The 27,690-nt window shown below is 42.3% G+C and overlaps 1 protein-coding gene across 2 annotated transcripts in view; it reads right to left on the bottom strand.

Annotated features, from left to right (window-relative positions):
* Positions 1-27,690, bottom strand: part of TTC28 (tetratricopeptide repeat domain 28) — a 636,155-nt gene that overhangs the window by 321,371 nt on the left and 287,094 nt on the right. The gene's annotated exons all lie outside the window — the stretch shown is intronic.

The raw sequence follows: 27,690 nt of genomic DNA, 5'->3' as shown, positions 1-27,690 counted from the left end.
GCATTGGACACAGATGTTCACAGATGTGGACAAAATCATTACTTGAGCCAAACTGGCCTTTATTCAGCAGTTCATCATAAAGACACAAGAAATCCAAGTGTAGTAGGTCAAAGAAAATGCTACATGAAAAGTCTTTCTTGCTCAACTGGTCACAACAAGCAGGGAATAAAACATCCAACGCATTTCATGGGTCACAGTACATCCCCCCGCCCCCCTTCTTCAGCACTGGGTCAAATGGAAGAATGTTAAATTAACTCAAAAGTACTTCTGCCCTGCAGGCATAGGCTATTGCAGACAACAGTCAGGGCTGGTGTTCAGAGTATTAAGTAGCATGGGCCTTACATTTTTCATTTGGTGCTCTCTTTGACCTATTAGATTAGGAATAATGCCTAGTACACACGATCGTTTTTCCCGTCGGGAAAACTGCTGTGTTTTCCTTTGGCCGGGAAAATCGGCTGTGTTTATGCTTCTTAGCAGTTTTCCCAACAGGAAAACTGCGGTTTAAAAAATTAGAACATGTTCTCTTTTTTCTCGCCGTGAATCGCTGCATTTTTTTCCCGCAGTTTTCCTATGGGAAACACTGCGAGGGAGCATACACATGGACGGTTTTCCCAACCAAAGTTATCCTGGCAGTTTTCCTGTTGGGAAAACCGGCCGTGTGTACAGGAGAAAAGGGACCAAGCCGGTTCTTGGTTTTCCCCTCGGGCTTCCAGGCGGTTATTTGACCGTCGGGAAAACCGATCGTGTGTACTAGGCATAACAATTTACCAGAGGTTTTAATCCTTCCCACGTAATCCAAAACTATTTTTGTTTTATTGGTATTTAAAAGCAGTACACAAACACTATGCAAACACCAACAATAAAAACTTGAAAACAGATATAAATAGGATGGCTTTTGATTGACGTGCAGTTTATGACAAGTATACAATGCACCTGGGATTTAAGCAATGTTATGAAAATATAAACATTAAATTAAATTGTAAAGCTGATAAGGCACCATCAGAAGTAGCTGAGAGATGTGTACTGTATGTGTCACTATTTACTAGTTTGGCATAGCTGCAATAAATAATGTCTGTGGATTCAATACTTATTCTGCATCTTATGTCAGAAATTCTGCTGCCAAATGATGGGACACATATTTTCCAACAAAGCATTTTTTTCCCATATGAAACCACTAAACTGCAGATTCCCAGATTCTGTAGCACTGATCGCAATGTGCTTAATTGTAAATCCATCCATCCACCAGCTCCGTGATGTCGTCATGGAGGAGTGCAAGAGGACTCCAGTGGAAACCTGTGAAGCTCTGGTGAACTCCATGCCCAAGAGGGTTAAGGCAGTGCTGGAAAATAATGGTGGCCACACAAAATATTGACACTTTGGGCCCAATTTGAACATTTTTACTTAGTGGTGTACTCACTTTTGTTGCCAGCGGTTTAGACATTAATGGCTGTGTGTTGAGTTATTTTGACGGGACAGCAAATTTACACTGTTATACAAGCTGTACACTCACTACTTTACATTGTAGCAAAGTGTAATTTCTTCAGTGTTGTCACATGAAAAGATATAATAAAATATTTACAAAAATGTGAGATACTGTATATGGTATATGTATCGATTCAACTTTTTTTTCCGGAATGTGTGGTGGTAGCAAGACAGTTTCTGTCTGAGAAGGTTCTACTGTGGAGGGCTTTTTAGGTCTGGTTATCCTGTTAACCTGTCTAGTTATGCTTTTAATGGTAAAAGCTGAACTATAGGCACTTGGACACTTCCCCTCTTCCTTACTCTCCACCCAACCCTAGCTAATCTCTACGTTAACTAACATTTTTTTTCTAAATGCCCAGGATATACAGCTAAATTCACAATCACATAATGATCCAACTCCCGAGTCTTCTATCTTCTTTCCTGTAGATAAGAAAAGTCCTTCTTTCAGTGCCTATGTCACTGTCTGGGTGACGTAGACAATGTCTATTGGTTGTCCTGTGGTTAAGTCCTCAGAAGACTTCAGTGGAAAGATGGCATTGGGAAAAAAAGGACTGGTCAATCAACAGCAGTGCTGGATTCACCAGCTGTACATCCCAGAAGGGGTACCCGTGAGAGACACAGTCGGCCGACTTATGTGAGTAAATAAGCATCTAATAGTAGTGTTTCCAAAAGCAAACTGCTAAAAAGGTGTGAGGGAAGGATAATTAGAGCTGCCCCATTCCACTGCTTCTAAGGCCCCGTACACACGACCAGTTTCCTCGGCAGAATTCAGCTTCCGACCGAGTTTCTGGCTGAATTCTGCCGAGAAACCCGGCCGTGTGTACAATTTCGGCCGAGGAAGCCGACGAGGACATCGGGGAGGAAATAGAAAACATGTTCTCTATTTCCTCGTTGTTCTATGGGAGCTCTCGTCCCGCCGAGCTCCTCGGCGGCTTCAGGGCTGAACTGGCCGAGGAACTCGATGTGTTTGGCACGTCGAGTTCCTTGGCCGTGTGTACGGGGCCTTACAACTATCTAGTCCTGAGAGTTAAAATGTCTCTTGCCTGCATGCATGCATTTTAGGTCTACTTATATCCAACCTACATGATCTAGTGATGTCTCTTTGATTTAGCTGGTCCAAAATAAACGCCTTTTCAAACATCTCTTAACAAGCACATTATTTTCTGCAGTCATATGTATTTAACAGATATAAATCAAATCAAAAATGTGTACGCTTCAATTTAGGATACATATCTGTATATTTTTCCTTACTCCTATCCTTACATAGTACTTACCTTACATAGCAAACATGAGCTTGCTGCTCACTGGTGGTAAATTGATCCCTGCTTAGTAAAATACCTCCATGGGATCTGCAATCTGGAGTAACACATACTGTAAAATGCCAGCACCATTACAGATCCTAGCCAGCTTCTGCTGTGACATCATCGCCTGCCTACTAAACAGAGCAGTAGAGTTTCATGTCATTTATCTTAAAAATAAATAATTCCTTTTACTCATAAATTCCATTTCAAGAATTAGCTGCTTGTGAAGAGGCAGCAGGTCTGAGAGAAGACTGGGAAGGATTAGTGAAATTGTTCTTCTGTAAGAAGGAATGGGGCCATGGACATAGAACCACTATCACATGTATTAATGGATTTCTGTGTCTTGAAGCACAAAATAGAAAGTACATAGCATGAAATTATTTACGAAGAGTGACTGTGTAGGTCATATACATTATGTACGTTTCCTTTACATTCCTCCTGTACCCAGGCAGAGATCAGGCATTACAGTAACATATTTTATCACAGCCATACTGTCTAAGCTGCACTATTCATGATGAAATATTTATTTGGCATTACCTAAAACTAACAGTATCTCTTATAAAGGATTTGCACATAAAGTTTTAAGTGCTGTTCTCTGCCAACTCAGTTTTATTACATTTACCAGAGAAAGGAATCCCTGGAGATATCAAGAAGAGTCCTACCGAGTGCAAGGACCAATTTTCCTTAAGCCTACTTACATGTTAACAAGTTTATATAGTAAGCATTACAATGTGTAAGCTGCTGACTGTACTGACCCAATCAATCAGAGTTGACTTCATTAACAACTTCGTGATGGGTGCAATTTTTAAAAAAATTCACACACATGTTAAAATCAGCATTTTTTGCTAGCAAATTACCTTACACCCCCCAAGCATTATATTTATTTTCTGAAAGCAGAGGCCCTGTAGAATAAAATAGTGGCAGCTTCAAATTGTTTATGTCACACATTATTTGTACAGCTTTTTATTAAACACAATTTAAAAAAAAAATACACTACAATTAATTTTGGTTCACACAAACTTAAAACAATACAGAGTTTTTGGTAAAATCTAAGGCCCAGATTCACTAAAGAGATACGACGGCGTATCTCCTGATACGCCGTCGTATGTCTGTTTTACGGTCTTCCTAACTATGCGACTGATTCATAGAATCGGTTACGCATAGTTAGCCCTAAGATCCGACAGGTGTAATTGTTTTACACTGTCGGATCTTAGGATGCAATACCGCGGCCGCCGCTGGGGGGAGTTTGCGTCGTAAACCAGCGTCGGGTATGCAGATGAGGAGTTACGGCGATCCACAACGGTTTTTCGCGTTTGCTACATCGCTGCTAGTCTAGTTTCCCGTCGCAAAGTTAGTCGTCGTTTTAGGTGCCCTAACTTTACACAGCACACGTATGTGCTGTATAAAGTATGGCCGTCGTTCCCGCGTCGAAATGTAAAAATTTTTCCTTCTTGCATAAGACGTCCGGGAATACGGAAGTATGCTACGCATGTCGCCGTTCGAAAAAATTATGTCACTTCGCACAAAGCACGGCGGGAAATTCAAAAGGGAGCATGCGCTACGATACGTTACGCCGCCGCGATTCTACGTGAATCTGACCCTAAAAGACTGGGTTGTGTATGGTAAATTGATACCAAACATGTCAAGATTCAAAGTTGTGCACGCCCGTGAAATGGCAAAAAGCAACGACACCTAAATGTTTTCATAGGTGACACTTGAAAAGCCTTTACAGGGAATGATGAATTATGGTCTTGGAATTATTGATCTAACTACAACATTCATAGCAATATTGCTGTTTACATACACATGCAGGCTCTATGGCCCAGATTCTTGTAGATCGGCGTATCTTTGTGCAGGCGTAACGTATCCTATTTACGTTACGCCTCCGCAACTTAGACAGGCAAGTGCAGTATTCTCAAAGCACTTGCTCCGTAAGTTGCGGCGGCGTAGCGTAAATATGCTGGCGTAAGCCCGCCTAATTCAAATTTGGAAGATGTGGGCGTGTGTTATGTAAATGTTATGTGACCCCACGTAAATGACGCTTTTTACGAACGGCGCATGTGCCATCCCAGTGTGCATTGCTCCAAAGTACGCCGCAAGGACGTATTGGTTTCGACGTGAACGTAAATGACGTCCAGCCCCATTCACGGACGACTTACGCAAACGACGTAAAATTTACAAAATTCTACGCGGGAACGACGTCCATACTTAACATTGGTAAGCCGCATGTACGCCTCATATAGCAGGGGTAACTTTACGCTGGGAAAAGCCTAACGTAAACGGCGTATCTGTACTGCGTCAGCCGGGCGTACGTTCATGAATTCGCGTATCTAGCTGATTTACAGATTTCTAGGCGTAAATCAGCATACACGCCCCTAGCTGCCAGCATAAATATGCAGTTAAGATCCGACGGCGTAAGAGACTCTTACGCCGGTCGGATCTAATACAAATCTATGCGTAACTGATTCTATGAATCAGGTGCATAGATACGACGGCTCAGACTCAGAGATCTGGAGATACGCCGTCGTATCTCCTTTGAGAATCTGGGCCTATGTGTCTTAATTTTTTTTTTTTTATTCCAACGTATTTTTTTTACTTTTTAAAAATGTAATTTTATTGTAATTACAAGGAGGCTAACAAGCCCCTTATGTGATAAAATGGAATGGGCAGGTGACCCCTAGGTCTCTGCACTTCAGCTAATCAAGCAAAGATAGTTCTTGATTAGCAGATTCCCTGGCTACAGTAGCTGGGGAATGAATAAACTGAAAGTGGAAGTGCCTGAAATGCTTGTTGCTTGTCGCTTCAGTACTTGCAGAGGAGATTTAGGAACAGATGTTTCTCGAGCTCTATTTGCTCTAACTGATGTGGCAGTCGTCCACAGTCCTGGGTTCATCAGAGAACCAGGAGAGCCTGGAAACCACTGTCAGCAACAACAGAATGGGGGGGGGGGCTCTGCCTTCCACGCTACTGTAAGAACCCTTTCACACGGGTGCCTCCATTTGATGGACTCCACTTGCTCAGCGGAGATTGTTCTGCTGATCCTTGATGAGCAGGAGAAGGACAAGTCCGTCTCTGCTTACTGAGCATAGCGGAGACGGACCCAGTCCTGCACTCCTCTATGGGGAGATCAGGTAAAAAGGACTGCCTGGCTGTTTTCATCTGATCCCAGCCAATCCACCAGACGGATGAAAAATGGGACCATCATTCATCTGGATTTTGAGGACAGGATTGGTTCGGATAACGGCAGATATTAGCGCATCAGGTCTGCCTGAAAAACTGACAGATGGACCTGATCGGACAACCCATGTGAAAGGGTCCTAAAAGTTTTTCTTTTACTAAACAGCCGATCACTGGCTGAAAAAAATGATACCAAGCCCATGGCCGCAGGACATTTTAAAATGGACTAAGAAATGGCAAAAGAGTGGTGGATGAATTTTGACTGGTTGGCATAGGCATTGATTCTTGCATTGTAGCTTGAACTGATCTATATCATCTCTGTATGCCTTCCACAATATGGTTCCCAAGTGTGACTATCTGAAATATGCAGATGCTATCTTTTGTATAAGCAGAATATTTACACAGTACGGCTAATAGTGTAATTTTAGGCAACCACCCTTGGGATATGAAATGAATAATAATGAAAATAGCACAAACATTATATCCATTTGTCAAGTTAATTTATTCATATACTACTTCAGGGTTATTTTTGGATATAAGTAAAAGAGCTTAATATAAGGGCCTGAGTGAACTAGATATTGGCTTCTGTTTACTGTACAGTCTGTACAGAAATAAAGCTCAGAGAGGGGGAGAGAAAAGCAGTACAAGTCGTCAGTTAGGCGTCCTGCAGTGCAAGGAACATACTGATAGGGGGAGACAGCATAGTGACAGAGAGATGAGTCCATCAGTGTAAGGTTCTACTTTTACTCTGCAGTGACAGGGTGGGGGTGAGGAGAGGACCTGTAAGTGAAACTGAAACTGCAGCAGAAAAGGTCAGGTCTCTGTCACTCCGTGCCAGGGCTGTGTTATTTGGCAGGGTTGTGTAATCTCAGGACTGAAAGGACATAAATACAAATCCATTGACAGACAAATCAACTCTCATACATATATTCCATATGTGTGCTTAGCTTTTTTCCTGGAGCAGCTTTAAACAAAAAGGGCCAGATTCTTAAAAGGCTTACGACGGCGCAACGCCATTTGCGCCGTCGTAAGTCCTAATCTGGCCTGGCATATCTATGCGACTGATTCTTAGAATCAGTTACGCATAGATATCCATTAGATCTGACAGGCGTAAGACTCTTACGCTGTCAGATCTTAAAAGCATTTTTTTTCCCCGCCGCTAGGTGTCGCATCGTCGTTTTCCCCGTCGTCTATGCAAATTAGCTATTTACGCAAGATTCCCGAACGTTCGCGCGGACGACGCAGTATGCTATATGAGGGGCAAGTTTACGAAGGTCCGTCGTATGCCATGTTAAGTATGGCGTCGGGTCAGCGTCGGCTTTTTCCGTCGTTAACGTCGTTTTCCTAAGTCGTCCGCGAATACGACTTTACGTCAATGATGCTCACGTCGGCGTCATTGACGTTTTCCGTCGTGAGCTGGAGCATGCGCACTGGGCTATTTTTATGCCCGGCGCATGCGCAGTTCGATCGTCGCGGGGGCGCGCTTAATTTAAATACAAGCCGCCCCCTTTGAATTACGCGGCCATACGCCGGGCCATTTACACTACGCCGCCGCAAATTACGGAGCAAGTGCTTGGAGAATACGGCACTTGCTCCAGTAATTTGCGGCGGCGTAGTGTAAATGGCTTACACTACGCAAACGCCGATTCTATGAGAATCTGACCCAAAGTGAGTAATAGCATTGATCCACTAATAGCTCCTTGTAGTGGCTTATCTTCAAATCTCTACATGTATTACAATAACAGAAATATGAATGAGCATGCATGTGAAAATATAAAAGCTATATTAAATGACATTAAGATAAAAACCTAAATGATGATATAAAGCAATTTTCTCTTTAAAATGTGTTTCAGTGCTGTAGAATATACTATATTGTAACCTGCCTTTTCTTTCTTTCTTTATTCTATCTCTATTTCTAAAATGCATTTATATAAAATCTTTAGTTACTTGCAAGATAGGTAACATCATGTATGTTAGCAAGCCATCCACATGCAGCTCTCAGATGGCTCTTCAAATTGATATCCTACATAGTCATCAAGGGCAATACATCATCTGTGTATGGATTATCCATACATATGAGTCTCTCCATAAGATAGTGATTATTAGAGCAAAAAATCGGGAAAACATGCAGGAAAATTTCCAAATGAGTCTGTCAGCAACTGCTAAGAGCATATATTTCAGCTTCAGTTGGTTTGTATTTTAGTGGAAAAATTATGCCATAATAATCAGTGCAACCCATGAATAATTCATGTAAACCATTTGGTTAACCTCTGTGTCAACAGAGACAGCAATTAAACCTGGAATGTGTGAAGCTGAGATATGAATGCGTGTTGCTTTAAATAGCATTTACCTACTGTAAATTAATTGTAATTATTACAATGCAACATTTAAATTTTCAATTAACTGTTTAAAGAATTATGCTTAGCAACTACTTGTGGAACTAGTGTTGATAACTAGCCTGTGTTGTACATTTTATTTTAAAGAGCAACTCCAGATAAATATATAAAACTCACTTATACATTCCCTGTGGCAATCAATAGTTTTTCAACGGTTGTTATTACCTGAAATCTAAATCATTGTGAAAGCAGACATCAGGCTTGCAAGGACAGCTAAACTTGTTAAGAAAATGGGTGGAAGGTGGAAATATTTATGTAGGCTAAAACCTGGTACACACTATGGGCCAGATTCTCGTACCTGCGGCGCAGGGTAATGTAACCCGTTTAAGTTACACCGCCGCAAGTTTTCAGTCTAAGTGCCCGATCCACAAAGCACTTACCTGTAAACTTGCAGCGGTGTATCGTAAACATGTCCAGCGCAAGGCGGCCCAATTCAAATGGGGCCGGTACCAGTTAGATTAGGCGCGCTCCTGCGTCGGACGTACTGCGCATGCTCCGTTCGCAAATTTCCCGACGTGCTTTGCGCGAAATTACGACGCGCCGACGTGTTGCGAATCGCGACGTGCGTAACGTACTTACGCCAGGAAAGCAAAAAAATTCAAAAGCGACGCGGGAAAGACGGGCATACTTTAACATGGTGGAGTAATTTTACACCATTTTAAAGTACCCCTAACTTTGCGACGGGAAACTAAGACTTGCGCCAACGTAACGACGGGAAAAACCTTTGTGGATCACCGTAACTGCTAATTTGCATACCCGACGCTGGTTTACGACGCAAACTCCCCCCAGCGGCGGCCGAAGTCTTGCATCCTAGGATCCGACAGTGTAATTCAATTACACCTGTCCGATCTTAGTGCTAGCTATGCGTAACTGATTCTATGAATCAGTCGCATAGTTAGAACGGCCCTAAAAAACAGAGATGCAACGGCGTATCAGGAGATACGCCGTCGTATCTCGGTTGTGAATCTGGCCCTATGAGTTTTTGCGAACTTAAGTACAGCAATCTCTACCGCAGAGCTGTTGTGTTCTGACAGGGAGACACCCCCCCCCCCAGAAAACCCCCCCATGACAGAACACTCCAATCAGTCTGCAATTGGCTGAGAGAGCTAATCGGGAGTCGGTCAGCGGCTGGTTTTCCAGCATGCTTGTCCGATAGAAGGCAGCTTCTGTCAAGCAGACCGCCATACCCATGGCCCGAATGTCGGATGTATTTTTTGAAACGGTTGATGTCTCCCGACAATCGGCCCATGTGTACCAGGCTTTAAAGGAGGGGGAAAGCTCAGGATGGGTGTTATGTTAATTAGCAGTCTATAGAGCAAGCAGGAAGTGGGATTGTGATATAGGATACTCAGCATTGAGAGTGCAGTCACTCTCTATATGCTATGTAGTTGTAGCAAGGGTGACTGTATATTTCAAGAGTATGTACATAACTTCCTGAATCGTGTGTCACATAAAATAGTTCAGGCACATGTCAGTTTGACAAATCAGCCTGGATTACACACCACTTTCACAAACTCAACCTGTCCGAAACCCAGATCATAAAAATTCCTCCCACACATGCCCCTTTCCCTGACTTCTCTGTCAAGAGCAATGGCACAACCATCAACCCATCCCTGAATGCCAGGGTACTAGGTGTTATCCTGGACTATGAACTCTCTTTTGGGCCCCACATCCAATCACTTTCAAAAGCTTGCCATCTCAACCTCCACATCATCTCCAGAATTTATCCTTTCCTAACCAATGAAACCACAAAGCTCCTAATTCACTCCCTGGTTATCTCTCGCCTTGACTATTGCAACTCCCTTCTCATAGGCTTACCTTTAAATAGGCTATCGCTCCTTCAGTCCATGATAAGTGCTGCTGCCAGACTCATCCACCTTACAAACTGCTGAGAGTCTGCTACCTCTCTCTGCCAATCCTTCCACTGGCTGCCACTCACCCAACAAATTACATTTAAAACACAAACAACTTACAAAGCCATCCACAACTTGCCAGCCAATCAGCTACATCACTAACATAGTCTCAAAATACTAACCAAATAGTTTTCTTTGTTCCTCCCAAGGCCTCCTGCTCTCTAGCTCCCTCATCACCTCCTCCCATGCTGGCCTCCAGGATTTCTCCTAAGCCTCTCCCATCCTTTGGAATTCCCTACCCCAATCTGTCCGACTATCTCCAACTCTATCTACTTTTAGGCGATCCCTGAAAACTTTTCTGTTCAGAGAAGTCTATTCTACCTCCATCTAACAACTGTACTTTCATTTTCTTCATCCGCTCTTTCCCCTCAGTTATTACCTTATGTATCACTTGGATTGTAAGCTCTAATGAGCAGGGCCCTCTGATTGCTCCTGTACTGTTTGCCCTAACGTTGTAAAGTGTTGTGTAAACTGTTGGTGCTATATAAATGTATAATAATAATAATAAAATACAAAAAAATGGCAGTTATGTTTTAAGCTGGATCTTCTCTGTAACTCAACTCATTATATACCCTCTGTACTCCATTTTTCCTCTTTATGTCAGTATTTCCATGTAGTAGAAAATAAATTTGCTAGTCAAATCTGAGTCAAATCGGTGACATGACTGAGGTTTTCCCAGACCAGCCATGTCGTTTACCAATTCCAGAATGCCAAATACAAGCATTTGTAGCTGAGTGCTCATTTACTCACCTACAGTAGGTGCACGCGATATTGTGTCAATCTCGCTCCCTTTCTCGGCGAGATTGAGCACCTACGAGCCCCATCGCGGGAGCCAGCGCCGAGCTGGCTTGCCGCGATGGAGACAGAGCCGTCATAGAAGCGACGGGAGATCCGACTTGGATTCCCGCCAATTCTACACGTGTGCGGCGTTTGTTATGAATCCTGAGGGGGAAGTCCCCGCCGGATTTTAAATAAAAATCCGGCATGGGTTCCCCCCTCAGGAGCATACCGGGCCCTTAGGTCTGTTATGGGTTGTAAGGAGAGCCCCCCTACGCCGAAAAAACGGCGTAGGGGGTCCCCCTACAATCCATACCAGACCCGTATCCAAAGCACGCTACCCGGCCGGCCAGGAAAGGAGTGGGGACGAGCGAGCGCCCCCCCCCTTCTGAGCCGTACCAGGCTGCATGCCCTCAACATGGGGGGGTTGGGTGCTCTGGGGCAGGGGGGCGCACTGCGACCCCCCCACCTCAGAGCACCCTGTCCCCATGTTGATGAGGACAGGGCCCCTTCCCGACAACCCTGGCCGTTGGTTGTCGGGGTATGCGGGCGGGAGGCTTATCGGAATCTGGGAGCCCCCTTTAATAAGGGGGCCCCCAGATACCGGTCCCCCACCCTAAGTGAATGGATATGGGGTACATCGTACCCCTACCCATTCACCTGGAGGAAAAATGTTAAAGTCAATAAACACAACACAAGAGTTTTTAAAATAATTTATTAGTCTGCTCCGGAGGCCGCCCCCTGTCTTCTTTAGCTCTGTTTACCAGGGGGGGCTTCTTCTTTGACGTCTTCGGGTGGGGGCCGCTCTTCGCCGCCGTCCGGTTCTCTTCCACCGCCGGGGGGGTCGCTTTTATAAAATTGCCCACTCCTCGGCGGGTTTCCTCCGACGTCTTCGGCGGGGGGTTATGTGCTTCTTCTTCCGCTATCCGGGGGGTCTTCTTCGGCAATCCGGGGGGTCTTCTTCACTCTCCGGGGGTCTTCTGCTATGTTCGCCGCTCTCCGCTGTTGACTCGGCGCACCCCGGTTCTTCCTCCAGCTGTCCGGTGCCTTCTCCTTCAGCGCTGAACGTCTATCTTCTTCTTTCGTGCTGTGACGTATTCTTCTTCTTCCGGGCTGTGACGTCATCTTCTTCTCTTCTCCAGATGTTGACACGCCGGCTCTTCTCGCTGAAATGATGGATGCGCGGCTTGCATCGGACCTATATAGGCCTCACAGTCCCATCATGCTCTGTACCTACCCATGTGATACCTACCCACGTGGGTAGGTATCACATGGGTAGGTACCAGAGCATGATGGGATTGTGAGGTCTATATAAATCTGATGCAAGACGCGCACCCATCATTGCAGCGAGGAAAGGCGACGTGTCAACATCGGGAGAAGAAGAGAAGTGAAGAACATGACGTCACAGCACGGAAGAAGAACTCACAGCACGGAAGGAGAAGAAGACGTACAGCACGGAAGAAGAAGGCACCGGACAGCTGGAGGAAGAACCGGGGTGCGCCGAGTCAACAGCGGAGAGCGGCGAACATAGAAGGAGACCCCCGGAGAGTTGAGAAGACCCCCCGGATAGCGGAGAAGACCCGGGGGGTGGGGGCTTTTTTAAAAGCGACCCCCCCCCGGTGGTGGAAGAGAACCAGATGGCGGCCCCCACCCACCCGAAGACGTCAAAGAAGAAGCTCCCCCTGGTAAAAGAGCTAATAAAGAAGACAGGGGGCGGCCTCCGGAGCAGAAAAATAAATTATTTTAAAAACCCTTGTGTGGTGTGTTTATTAACTTTGACATTTTTCCTACAGGTGAATGGTTAGGGGTACGATGTACCCCATATCCATTCACTTAGGGTGGGGGGCCGGTATCTGGGGGCCCCCTTATTAAAGGGGGCTCCCATATTCCGATAAGCCTCCCGCCCGCATACCCCGACAACCAACGGCCAGGGTTGTCGGGAAGGGGCCCTGTCCTCATCAACATGGGGACAGGGTGCTCTGAGGTGGGGGGGCCGCAGTGCGCCCCCCTGCCCCAGAGCACCCAACCCCCCATGTTGAGGGCATGCAGCCTGGTACGGCTCAGGAGGGGGGGGCGCTCGCTCATCCCCACTCCCTTCCTGGCCGGCCGGCTAGCGTGCTTTGGATACGGGTCTGGTATGGATTGTAGGGGGACCTCCTACGCCATTTTTTTTCGGAGTAGGGGGGCTCTCCTTACAACCCATAACAGACCTAAGGGCCCGGTATGCTCCTGAGGGGGAACCCATGCCGAATTTTTATTTAAAATCCGGCGGGGACTTCCCCCTCAGGATTCATAACAAACGCCGCACACGTGTAGAATTGGCGGGAATCCAAGTCGGATCTCCCGTCGCTTCTATGACGCGCTTGCTGGGATGTGCTGTCACTATTCCAGTGAGTGCGAGATCTCGGCACCATGTCGCCGAGAATCAGCGCGATGCTGTCGTGCTAAAAACACAATATCACAAACACCTACTGTAGCCTATTTGCAGGCCTTTTATCACCATTCATACAACGTTTTGGGTTCCTAGACAAGCCAACCTCATTCAGCACATCTGGTGACTCAAATGTAGCTGGGCAAGTGATCTGTAGCCAAATAAGAGGCCCTCCGCTGTTGGAGCCAGCATGTGGGCAGCAAAGTAGGAACCTAATAGCACACAGCTTCTCCGGAAGACCTAGCTACTGCAGGAAGCACCTCCACATTGCTACCAGTGTACTGCAGTTCCAATGGGATGGAGCATCTTTCTTGAGGCTGGGATTCTTCCAGCTGTTCACCTGTGTTACTATTGTTAACCACAGTGTGTTCTGTACTGAAGTAGTGATTCTCAGCTTGATTTTAAAGAGTTTTAACGAGACCATGCTATCCAGTCACATGGTACCCTGACTGAGTCACAGAGACATTGCTGTGAAGAATCTGTACTTGTGCAGCTTTCATTATTCTGCAGTGTATGCATGTTTTTTTGCCATCCTTAATCTGTTTTGCATTATTGTTTCTAATCAACTGCAGTTATAGTTACATCCTATCATATGATTTAGCCAATTACCCATTCTGTTCCACTTTTAGATATGCAGACTACAACATTGCTACTTCAATTGATAATTCCAGTCAAGTCGACATTTAGTGGGCATTTATATTAAATATTGAACAAAGCAGTAAAATAAGTATGCCGTTGCTTGGTGATAACAGTAATCAGAGAACCATCTGAAAATCACTGTCATCTTGCTACCAGCAATTATTAAGCGCTCCTATATACACTCAGCCGGCCAATGGATTGATTTACTATAGGAATACAGACAGTTCCCATAGCAAAGAAAACGGTTTATGCCTAATGGATAAGGTGAAGCTGTGTCCATTTCAATCATTCAATTATTGGCCAATAAAAATGCTTTGTTTTCATTTCTCTTGCATATAGTTGGGTACACAAAGTAATTCCAGGCTCACCTTACTTATTAAAATAAGTGGACATTCTCTTTGCTAAATTTACAAGCTCTACTTCCTTAGTTACTCTACCCCAATGAGTAGATCTTAGATACCATCACAATAAGAGCCAATCCTATAAACAGTAGTATACAGGTTTTTTGGATAGGCAATGTCCAGAATGTTAGCTAAGCTATTAGGTATCCCCAATAAATACAGTTAACCTGTCTTTAATTTTGAACTCTAAATTACACAACTGACTAACAAATTCAGCTCCCAACTCTAAAATTAAAAACTATACAGTATTATAACTTCACTGCGTATCTAAAAAAAAAAAGTATATTTTTGTAGGCTAACAGTGCACAGAACACAGCACAAGTGGCAGCTATGCAGTGCAATCTTAGCTCTGCATTCTTAGTGAACATGAAACCACGTAAAATCTCAGTATGGCTTAGGCAATAAATAAAGTATTGCAATGACATTCCCAGTTCCACTTATTATATTGATGGCAGATTTTTACGTGTGCCACTGGCAGGTAGTAATTCCAAATCGGAAGGTGACCTTGTGCTTCACAAAGACTTAAAAAAAAAAAAACTAAGGGTGAAACGATATCTGTACCATTGCTTAAACTGTAACTTTCCCTCCACATCCAAACAGAACCACTAGATTTTATTGCATAACAACATAAATTTGAACAGTTCTGTAAGTGCTTTATATTTATATGAAAGAAATAAAGTGTCTATCTACACCATTGTTTAAGAGCTTTTCTTGTAAGCAGCTACTAAGCAGCCTGAAAACTATAGAGATATATAAGAATTAACTTTTACGCCTGTGTTTTGAAATGACTAAAAACTACTTCCATTCATACTACTGGACACATCAGATGGTATTGAAATAAGGATGTATTGAAAACTAGCCAGTAGAACTGACCATATTAGTTTTGATAAGGATGTGGATGGGACTGGAAGGCACAAAAAAGAATAAAAACATTGCCAGACGTTTTAAACCTTCCCCAATCTACTAAAAATCTGTTCTTGGTTTTGTCAGTGTCCCCATTGGGAAGACCCCCATTACTTCCTGTACTGACAGGAAGTAGGGGGGATTTGCCCCAGTAGGAACACAGATGGCAAAAAAATCCGTACTCTGCACAATAAAATAAAATGTTGGCCAGAGCTGAACTTGAATTAGTCATATTTTCCCAGACTTGACCACATCTCTTCATGCTGAAATTCTAGAAGGCTGTAGAATGATAAGGTCAGTTCTGCTGGCTACCTTTCAATATATCCATCTTTCAATACTATCCGTAGGTTTTGATTTAAAATGACAAGCTACACTAACATTAATATTAAAATAAAGATGACATTAGTTATAGGTATGAATGAACTATGCCCAGAATGATCACACAGCTAATAAAGAGGATTGATGCAATAAGATTTTAAATGCCTAAGAGACTTGCATAGTCTTCAGAAAATTAAATTACATGTAATATATTATGAAAAAGAAAATCCTACTTAAGTCTAGGATTATGTAAAATGCAAGATGGGGCATGCCATCCTAAGCCAATGAAAGCATAAGTTGGAAAAGCACACAATTCAAGCTAGCAATGAAAATGTAAGCCAAATAAGAAAAATTGCGCGGATATTGTGCAGTATATATTCCCTACGTGCAAGTTTCTTTGGCAGCATGGTAAACATGTTTTACGCTACAGAGAACAGGATGGGCTGTTCATGAATATGCAAGACTGTTTCTTAGCTGTAGAAATGTAACCCCTTGAATTTTTTCAGCTAACATAAGAGATATTAAAAAAAGCTGTCAAATAGCCCAGATTAGTAATTTAAGTTGGCTGCTTTTAAAGTGAACCTGAGACTTGCCCATCCAAAGCAAAGCAACAGGTTCATTTTAATGGCCGATCCTCCAGCTGCAAAAACGTTCTTTTATTTTGCTTCATGGTCTTTTTCTGGACCACTCATAGTTTTTTTTTACGAAAGGCAAATCCACTTTTCACTACAAGTGCAAAGTGCACTTGAAGTTACACTGAAAGTGCACATGGAAGTGCCGTCGCTGTAGATCTGAAATGAAGGGGAAGCCCTGGTGATTGTATTATTCAAACATGTGCAAGCTAAAATGCTGTTTTTTATTTTGCTTGCATGTCCCCCTCAGATCTACAGCGACTGCACTTCCAAGTGTACTTTCAGTGCAATTTCAAGTGCACTTTGCTGAAAACTTCCATGTGACTGTGCTGTGTGCTTCAGTAGCAAATCATCAAGCATACTGTCACTGTGGATAAGGTGAGTGAGTTACATGTCCCCTCTAATCCAGAAGTACTCAGTGTGCCAATTAGTTCCCAGCAGCAGAACGGAGCGGTCGGGTAATAAAGGGAAGGTAAGTGTAAGGTTCTGTTGGGGTTGCCATAAACATGATCACATGTCTCATCCTAGAAAATGTATTTTATCTCCCTATGTCAGTCAGGGGGTGTATGTACTGGAGTAGCCTATGAACATATTTTCATTCCCTTAACCAGCTAGATTTTAGCTGTTTTGGACTGCATATAAAGCACGCCACTAACCCATATGACCCAACTTGGCTAAACTAGCTAAAGTAAAAGGTATGTGAAATATTAATGATTTACTAAATACTATTAAGATGGTCATAGATTGGATAGAAATAAGACCAATTCAGCAGGAACCGCCCATTTTGATCCATCTATGGCTGATCCCATTACAGAGAAGTCGATCTACTGATCGACTTCTCTTGAGCCAGCTTGTTAGAAATGTTTCCTTCAATCGGCATTACAGCCAATCAACTGCAGCGCTGATCAGTGTATTCTGACAGTGGAAGAATCCGCACTGTCAGAATACAATAACACAGCAAGGTAGATTCCTTTATCCACCTCACTTCTGTGGATGGGGAAATTGGTTCACTTTTGCCAGCCTAATTATTGGCAATAATAGGATAGAGTTAGCAAAATACAATATTTTTTGTTGTAACCGTGGTCCTTTTATTAGTTTTATTTATTAGTTTTATTTATTTATTTATTCGTTTGTGTTTTATTAGTCTAGTTATCTGGCAATCACTGAGTCTGATTGTGTGCATTCATAGTATTAGCATTATAATACCGCTAACTGCTGTAATCACTGCACATACTATACAAATAAATCAATGAATTATCGTAAGATACTAATTTGCAACGCTACTCCTGGTACCGTGCACTCATTATTTTCTGATTTTGGAAACAAAGAGAATGACAAAAGCCTACATTTCCTACAAGCATTACATTTATTTTTTACATGAAAACGCTTTGCTTGCTATGCATTCTATAATTAAATGAATAAACTGCGTCTAGTACTTCTTATAGACCTCCTACGTGCTTGCCAACATTTCCTTCTGGCTCAATTCCCATGCAAGGGAATGTAAACTATAAAGAAATTGTGCTTATTGACCAGAACAATTGTACTAGCAGATACATTTTCTACTAAGCCTTAATATATATTTCACTGTTTTAATCTTTACAATAAGTGGCATGTGATTTACAGATGAAACCAAAGAACATACAGAAACTATTTACTTAAAGTGGACCTTTCATGAAATGACATTTTAACAGTATAATATTTATCATCTTTCAATGTAGGTGAAAAGTGTAAATGTGTCAAGTGAAATGTGTAAAAGCGCCCACCCCTTCGAGCCCGGAGGCGGGGCATTAGGGTCATGTGACCGCTGTAATTGGCCGCATATATGCATGCAGCCGCTTTAAGAGGTTAAACATGATATGAAGCCGACATGATGTCCGCAATGTCCCTTCCTTTCAGTCTCTGGGTGTCATAATCCTTATAATGTTGTCAAATAGATATGGTAGTGGCATTCCTACACAGTACATGAACAGTGCATTAGGTGCTCTGTGCATTCAGACAGAAATGTAGTTTCAGCTTAAAGCGGATCTCCACCCTAATTATAACATTTATTTAAAAACACTGCCGCTGTATGACATTATAAAAACTGATGTTTTGTTTAAGTAAATCTGTACAGTACCTGTACAGTAGTGAGCCTTCCGGTCTGTCTCACTGCGGGAATTATCCGGGCATTGCGTCACTTCCTTGTCAATTCAGTGCACTCTGTACAGCTCCCCGTGTTCACTGCGCAGCCGTGTCATCAAATATCGCACGATTTCCTAAGAAGGAAGTGACGCGCGGCATAAACAAAGCAAGGAGGGCGGGCAACACAGACGCTCAAGCCGCTGCTACCCGTTGCTCGTGCGCATGCGTGAGATCGAGCGGTGGATGCTGGGACATCAGCATCCACTGGAAGAAGGAAGTGCTGGGTTGTGGGATTATGCCCACAGTTAAAATGGAAACCGAAACGGAAGCTAGAATATAAGTTAATATTTAATACAGAATGGCAGCGGAGCGGCCGTGGGAGACAGAAAACGTGAGTTTTGCAAATTAGTGGCATTAACAGTTTAGCTAGCCCTTAAGAAAGAAATGTGTTTTGCGTGGGAGATCCGCTTTAAGTGTTCCAACAATTTCTGCGAACATTGTATACCAAAAACGATCCTCCAAAGAAATATAAAACAGTGGTCATTACATGTCTGCAGACATATTATGAAGTTTTCTCTTTCTTTAATAGGTATTGCCAAGTTGGTGGCAGCTGGAAAGTCCAGGATACATAATATAATATAATCTCCAGAAAAGAAACAAACTGTAAAAAATTGCAGTGTCTCCTTACACAAACACTTTAATACAGTGTCCCCCTACTTTCATGATCATTAAAAGGAGGCGATAAATCCCCCACTGTAAATGCTACATGAATGAATGAATGAATGAATGAATGACTTGTATAGCGCAACGCATGCGAACTGAATCGCCTCTGGGCGCTTTTTCCAGCCAGTATCTGCTTGGCTGGTGCGGTCATTTTTACCCACGTAGGATCATGACACGCTAGGGACACACAGTCATACACACATATATACTGGGCCAATTTGGACGAGATCCAATTTACCTACCAGCATGTCTTTGAATGACATGAATCATTTGCCCTTAGTCAAGATGACCACGGGCAAAAATGCTAGGGGGTTGTTTTTCAACAAAGATAAGCATAGAGTGATGGATGGATGGATGGATGGATGGGGGAGTTTGCTTTGAATATTAAAAATAAATTTAACAGTGTTTTGAGGTTGTGGTGCTTAGATGCAGTGGAGATCTGATTTAAATTATTTCCATATTATTTATAAACAGTAAATGAGTTTTTGAAACTCACTGCATTATCAGATTTTTTTTTATTTTTTTTAGATTCTCTTTTTTTATTGGTAAAAATTCAAAGAAACATACAGTTACAAAATAGATGCACATATTTGCACTTCATCTTCACATTATTTCATAGACAATTCCCATAGCTCATACTCCCTTCCCAGAAAAAAGACCCCAAAACAAATCAACCCCCCCCCCTTCTCTCGTGAGCCCTTTACAAGACCTCTCCCCCTTCAACCACCTCTTGCCTTTGGGGCCAATTATTCCCCCATTCAGATCTTATTATATAGGCATAGCTCTTCTTAGGCTCTCCCTTGCTCTATCTGATTTGAATGTGAAGTTATTCATTCTCAAAGATATCCAAAGATGACAACAAAAGACTCTTAAGTTGGGTTTCAGTTGTTTTTTAACAGCTTAGAAACACCTACTTTTATGTTTACATCAGAAGGTTGGCAGTTATAGGCATATTTTAATGCCTAGCGTAAATTTCCCAGTGCTCTCCTGCACCCAGGTAGCCGCGCATGCTGTGTATAGCCTGCCATAAAAGTGTAAGTACAATAGTAAACTAAAAATCATTACCTATAATAAGCCCAGGAAGTGGAACACAGAGAAAACTGTGATGACTTTACTACTGGTATACGCAATACAGATCAACAGGATATGGCAAGCACGCTGTTCTAGCTGCATTCAATAGAAATGCAAATGCAGCTAGAAGCTGCTTGGTAGAGCTTAAAAGGGGGTCAAATATGGGTAAACATCAGGTCTAATACAGGTCAGATTCACCAGTGAAGAAGCATTTAATACCAATGTCAAATGAAGTCTGAATGCACCAAAAAAGCATGCTTCATTTGCAATACTGTATATGTAAACCCTAGACCTGTTTAAATTATACTGCTCTTCATCTAGTAGAGACTAGAGAGAGTTTAGCACACTTTACTGGTCAACACCGTGACAAGTTTCATGGCCCTGCTACTACCTTTGCAATATACAAACTATGCAAATGCTAATATAACAGTCTGAACTGGCATAAGTGGGTGTTTGTTAGGCACAAAAGGCAGGATCAGCTATTACTTTTCCAAAATAGTCTAAAGCCTTCATTGTTCATAGAATTCCAAAAGTTCCTACCAACTTCATTTATAGTCTTCTGTAGTCTGCAAAATTACATGTGCATTTTTGAAGACTAAAATGCCAACTGTATATCTTGCTGCTGAATGCCTTCTACGCACAGCCAAATAAATACTGCCACTGAGCACACAATAATTTCATTTCTCAAAGAATACATACATAGATTCTGCAAGTAATTATTTTACACCGCATCTTAGCCTTCAAAAAAGCCTGGGAAGAAACATTGAAATAAAAAGCCTGTAAAGTATATTAAGACTGCTGATGTTGACTATTTTTTTAAGGTGAATGCACCAGGGCAGCCATCCTGATCCTTGCTTTTCTACTTGGAAAGTCACTGACCTTGAATAGACATGTATACCTCAAATGTGATGCTTTTTCCAGGTCATAGACTAAGGTATACACAGAGAAAATTTCTTTCCTGCAACCGAAGACAGTGTTGACAGGGAATCCCTCCCGGTGAGCCACTGTATTCTCCTGGCGGGTGGGCAGGAGAAGACACCCTTATCAGGAGAAGACAGTGATTATTGCTAGCGGCTATGCCAGCCACTAACAATGATTGTGTGTAAATAAGATATGGCACTCTGGTTGTACCCAAGTTGATCGATCAATCAACTTTGGTACATACAGCTTGCCAATACATGGTTCGAATCTTAGCTGGTTCCTGCTGAACCGGCCAAGATTCGAACTGTCAAACTAAATAAAAAGAAAAGGATAATTATGACTCATTTTCAAAAATAGGGTAACAGTGGCTGCCCCAAAATTTCTTCCTTCACATACAGTTTGATGAGAGCATCTAACACACTTTCAAGAGTTCACTGGGCCAGATTCAGGTAGAAGTGCGGCGGCGTAACGTATCGTAGATACGTTACACCGCCGCAAGTTTTCATCGCAAGTGCCTGATTCACAAAGCACTTGCGATGAAAACTACGCCGGCGGCCTCCTACTGCGCATGCTCTGTTTCGTAACTCCTGCCGTGCTTTGCGCGAAGTGACATAATTTTTTTGAACAGCGACGCGCGTAGCGTAATTGCGTATTCCTGGACGGCTTACGCAAACGACGTGAATTTTTAAATTTCGACGCGGGAGCGACGGCCATACTTTATACAGCAATACGATTGCTGTGTAAAGTTAAGGCACCAAAAACGACGACTAACTTTGCGACGGGAAACTAGACTAGCGGCGGCGTAGCGAAAGCGAAAATCCATCGTGGATCGCCGTAACTCCTAATTTGCATACCCGACGCTGGTTTGCGACGCAAACTCCCCCCAGCGGCGGCTGCGGTACTGCATCCTAAGATCCAACACTGTAAAACAATTACACCTGTCGGATCTTAGGGATATCTATGCGTAACTGATTCTATGAATCAGTCGCATAGATACTCTGAGAGATACGACAGAGTATCTGAGATACTCCGTCGTATCTCCTTTGTGAATCTGGCCCAAAGCTTTTAATGATATAATTGTCTCATAGCAGAAAAAAAGCCAACATGTTTCAAGGGTCAAACAGACTCCCCTTTACCAGGGCTTAGGAATTCTAAATGTGTTTAAATGGATTCAGGTAAGCAGATACCATATAGATCTGTACTGTGATTTACTGCTTGGGAGTAATTTCAAAAGGGCAGGTTAAACCAGTGTTAATGAGTATAGTATTTCTGCCTTGACAGGTTCCCTTTATGCTGAACAGGCAGAGGCAGATCCTTAGTTACTAATGACGAAATAACAACTGGCAGACACGTTGAAGATTACCACTGTAAATTCTAACTCCCAACTCATGCCACTTGTGATTTACCCGACATTAAAGTATAGCACAGTACATGTTTCACCAGCCTAGAAGAATTCTTTGGTCAAGGTCAGACTTTCAATCCTTTGGAAAATTTGTTATCACCGAATCATCAACTTACTACTATGCCCACAATGGCAAAGTGAATGCTGGACAAATGATTACTGAAAGGGTCATGTCACCAGTGACCAAAACCTATGTTTGTGCATCACCAACTCAGCACTGCAGTTTAGCCGGAGAATATATGAATATAAAGAGCCAGGTGACATTATGTTGCTACCAAGTGGCTCCTAAAGCAATTCATTTCAGCAGACCTCATTTTTTACCTTGTTTAGCCATTATCTCAGTGACACCACTTCTGGGACTGAATCGTACTACTGTCAACACTAGGGACCTCTGTGATCCTGACAAATCTACCTTTGTACTTGCAAGTTAATGAAAAAAATACATCAAAATGTGTCTCTTGTGTATCTGCTGGGCTATGAGTGCCAGGCTTAATCTAGACAGTGTTATTAGGCAGCATAATTTCTTAAATGTCACAAGCTAATGCATAAATAAAGCCTACATACAGTACGGTAAAACATGAAATTTTTGAAAAACAAAATGTGGCATTCCAATTCCACACTAATTTACTGCTTTACTAATAGATTTTTACTTAAAAGAGGTATCCTGTCCAATACATTAAAGATACTTGGGATTCACAGAAGCTAATGTACATGGTTTTACATATGTTTCAGATTTGAATGTTAAGCCACAAGTCATGCATGTGAATTTATATAATAAGTACTTTTGGGAATGCTTGTGTGCCGATACCTGTGTTAAAGTGGATGTAAACCCACCACTCACCCAGTATTAACTAATGGCACAGTATTAAAAGAACACTAAAGATAAAAAAAAATTTTAAATAACAAACATGTTATACTTACCTCCACTGTGCAGCTCGTTTTGCACAGAGTGGCCCCGAACCTGGTCTTCTGGGGTCCCTTGGCGGCTGTCTCGGCTCCTCCCCGCAATAACTAACCACCTTCATGCGAGCGAGCATGGTGGTTAGTTCTTGTGGGCATGCTCCAGTGATACAGCCGGCGGCTATAGCCGCTCACTGTATCACTGTGTCCCGCCCCCGGGGCACCGCGTAATTGGATGTGATTGACAGCAGCGTGAGCCAATGGCTGCGCTGCTTTAAATCAACCAATGAATGAGCTGAGAACCCGGCCGATAAGCCTGCACGTTCACAGCATGGAACTTTTGAGGGGTCAGTTAAGTAAACGAGGGGCTCGGGGGGCCGCTAATCCACAGATGTTTTTTCACCTTAATGCATAGAATGCATTAAGGTGAAAAAACGTTTACCTTTACAACCCCTTTAATGTATATATACACATACAAGACTCCTGCATGTATCCCTACCTTGCAAATGTCATCCCTTCAGCAGTAGGAGCCCTGCAAATCTCTGTAATCGGTGGGTGGGTCTCTTTGCCGAAGCTTGGGTCATGATGTCACAAGACTCCCCACCCACCTCTACACTCTCCTAATCTCCTATTCCTGTTTGTTTTTTTGTAACATCCAGTCAAAACTCAGGAAAGGCACCACATGACTTCAGCATGCCCAATCATGCTGAGGTGTGGAGAAGCCAATCCTGGAGAAGAAAGGAAGAGGGATGTTCATGAGATAAAAGAAATCAGATGGAAGTCACAGCAGTGGGGGATGTGGCGACACAAACTGGGGGATGTGGCGACAGGAGGATTGCTCAGAGCTGGATTAACTCTTTGTGGCCAGACTGGGCACAGATTTCTTGACATCCTCTACTGTACCAGGTAGGAGTCTACATTAAAAAAAATTAAATCCACTTTAAGCTTTGTTAAAAATTTTCCCTATATAGTAATATGTCTTAAAGCAAATCTTCACTCTCTCTCCTTTTGTCCTTTGGATATTTTAGTTAATTTTCCCTCCTTTCACATAACTGGAGAATATTTTTTAATACCTTTTTTTACGATACCAAGATGGCGCTTCTGCCTTTCATGCCTGAGCAAGAATAACATTGCTCCAGCTGCCTGCAGTTTCCTGGGTTACCAATGTCATTGATCTCAATAGGTTACAGGGATATCTAGAGTTCACTGTGGTGGAGAGTGGAAATTCTGGTGCAGCTGTACATAGAAACCAATCAGCTTTCAAGTTTTTTTGTTAAAGCTTAATTGAACAAGCTGATGTTAAAAGCTGCACCAGATTTTGCACTCTCCAGTTTTGGTAAATTAACCCCACTGTGGATGCACAGTGATATGTCATCAGGGGCTGTAAGGACCCAGAAGAGATAGATGGTGCTGATATCATAATCAAAGAAAATTGCAATGCGGGTTTAGGCATGCAGTGGCAGATCACTACAGGACAAACCTGGATTTGCTGGACATGTAAGTAGGTTTTTAAGTTAACCCTGCAATAAAAGGAAAGAGGATTTAAAAAAAAGCATTGGGAAAGAGGTGTGTGTGTGGTTCCTCTTTAATTGCAGGCTCTTGCTAAGACTGGGAACCCTGAATCACCGTGTTCATGTTCAGCCTCAAAATCCATTAGTTAGGCATTCACAGGAAGCTTCAGGAAATAGCCAGCCAACCAGAACCATTATATTGTAGCAAAAGTATCACCAGCTCTGTTTTGCTGTTCACCCATTGAATCATGGGAGCTGAATTATTTCCTCTGATTACTGCTCAACAATACATGTGGAAGAGGAAAGGACAAGGAGAATGTTGGACTTATGGACAGGAACTCGTCATTTGTAGTAAGTGTAATGAACATGAATACCTAAGAATTTCCAGTACGGGACTCATTATATGACCATGTATGAATGACCATGTATCATGGCTCCCACTGCTGACCTGTATTTCTGAAAGTGTTATTTGCCTGGCTGTTATGCAAATTCAGTGGAATTACTGACTGATAAGTTCTGATTTATTGGCTGCATGCTTGTTCTTGGTCAGTAAATCTGAAGATACTGAAGCCAGGGACAACCAGGCAACTACAATTATTCAGAAGAAAGTCAACAATGCCAGTCTGTTTTAATGCAAAAGCAGAATAATATTATTATAATCACCATAATTGTACGTAAAGCTGCAAAAATAAAAAGTTGCAAGGACTGTCAATGTGAACAGTACACAATACAGTTACATAAACATATATTGACATCAACTGACATAACACTAACATAAAGAAACACTAATAGTTTTGCACTCAACCTAAGCTGGGTATACACTACCAGAATTTCATTAGATATGTTTCATTTTAGGAACATCGTTCTGTTTTCTAATGGTTTTCTAATGGTTAGTGAGGTCAAATTGATGTACGTTTTCGACCATAGTGACAAGAAATTTTGAAGGAGCAGGATGCAAATGAACAAAATTCTAACAGTATATGTGGTTTTCATTTGGTAAAGTCCATTTATTAAAAAATTTAGCATGTAAAGCAAATAAGATCTTTAACTACTTCCGAGCAACTTTCGTCAAGCTGTTAACAATAATGGAGAATTTGCATAAGAATTTTTATTTAAAAGCCTAATAGTATTTAGCCAGCTTTATAACAAGCTTAGGAGCTGCAACATGGAAGTGAGCATTAACTATATTCTAAATACAAATTTTCCCCAGTACTCAAGAAAGTTTGTATTTAGAAAGAAACCTAATTAGTGTCTAAAGCCTCGTACACACGATCGGATATCTGATGGAATCTAATCCGATGGATTTTTTCGTCGGATATCCGATAAAGCTGACTTTTGTCAGTCTTGCCTACACACCATCAGTCAAAAATCCGATCGAGTCCAGGTCAACCATACTATTAACTTTTTCCCCGACTGTGCAACAAAGTCGCGTCTAGCCAACAGTCTGTGTCAGCTCACGGTAAGCCGTAGAATTTCGAAACTTAAGCCAATCTTCCCAGATATATGTAAATCTGGAAATTCTATCCTGTGCGCTGTATATCAGCTCCTCTATCGCTGCAATGTGGTTAATGCGTGTCACCCACTCCTTAATGGATGGTGGCACAACGGCTCTCCAGTGGACAGGTATGCAAAGCCTGGCTGCGTTAATCATGTGTAACGCCACTGATCCACTGTATCATTTCTTGGAAATTTTTGAAAGATGGAGGAGGTATTGTTCTGGGGAAAAATCCAGGGGTAGTGAGTAGTGTTGAGCAGAATATGCCATATTCGATTTCGCGATATATCTCGAATATATATTCGAATATTCGAGATATATTCGCTAAATTCGAATATTCGTGATATTTTATCGAAATTAATTGATTGCGATTTTTCGCTATTGCGAATGCGAAAATAATTGCGATTTTTTTAATAACTGCGGTATGAGCGCTCTGATTGGCTTAGAATATTCGTGATATTTTATCGAAATATCGCAACATGCGAATGCGATATTTATTGCGCAATTTCGAGATATGCTGGAGGAGCGCTCTGATTGGCTCAGAATATTCGTGATATTTTATCGAAATATCGCAACATGCGAATGCGATATTTATTGCGCAATTTCGAGATATGCTGGAGGAGCGCTCTGATTGGCTCAGAATATTCGTGATATTTTATCGAAATATCGCAACATGCGAATGCGATATTTATTGCGCAATTTCGAGATATGCTGGAGGAGCGCTCTGATTGGCTCACTCTGAAATCGAATATTCGAGATATTTTAACGCAATTTCACAAAATGCGAATGCGAAATTGATTGCAGATATTTCGAAAACTGCTGTAGCAGCACTCTGAAATCGAATATGTATGATATTTTAACCCAAAAACATATTGCGATTGCGATTTTTCGATCGCGCATGCGCAATAGCGCGAACAACACGCGACCATTTCCTGGAGCCTTGCCAGTTTCCAACTTATGTTCGCAGCGCAATATTACAGCAACATGGTTGGAAGCAATTTCACTAAGTCTGAGGAAAAGTTGCTGATTTGTGTAAGTATTTTGACCACTGTTATTTCATCATCTTCAACTGCATTTTATTCTAGTTTAAAAGTTAGTATATATGTTCAGATATTAGTATTTCACAAAAAATGTGTCTCCTGCTTTTACAAAACTACAAGTCCCAGCATGCCTGGA

The sequence above is a fragment of the Rana temporaria genome, chromosome 1 (genome assembly GCF_905171775.1).
Source record: "Rana temporaria chromosome 1, aRanTem1.1, whole genome shotgun sequence".
NCBI classification, from domain to species: domain Eukaryota; kingdom Metazoa; phylum Chordata; class Amphibia; order Anura; family Ranidae; genus Rana; species Rana temporaria.
The sequence above is the reverse complement of the archived record's forward strand: the minus strand, read 5'-3'. Positions and strand labels throughout refer to the sequence as shown.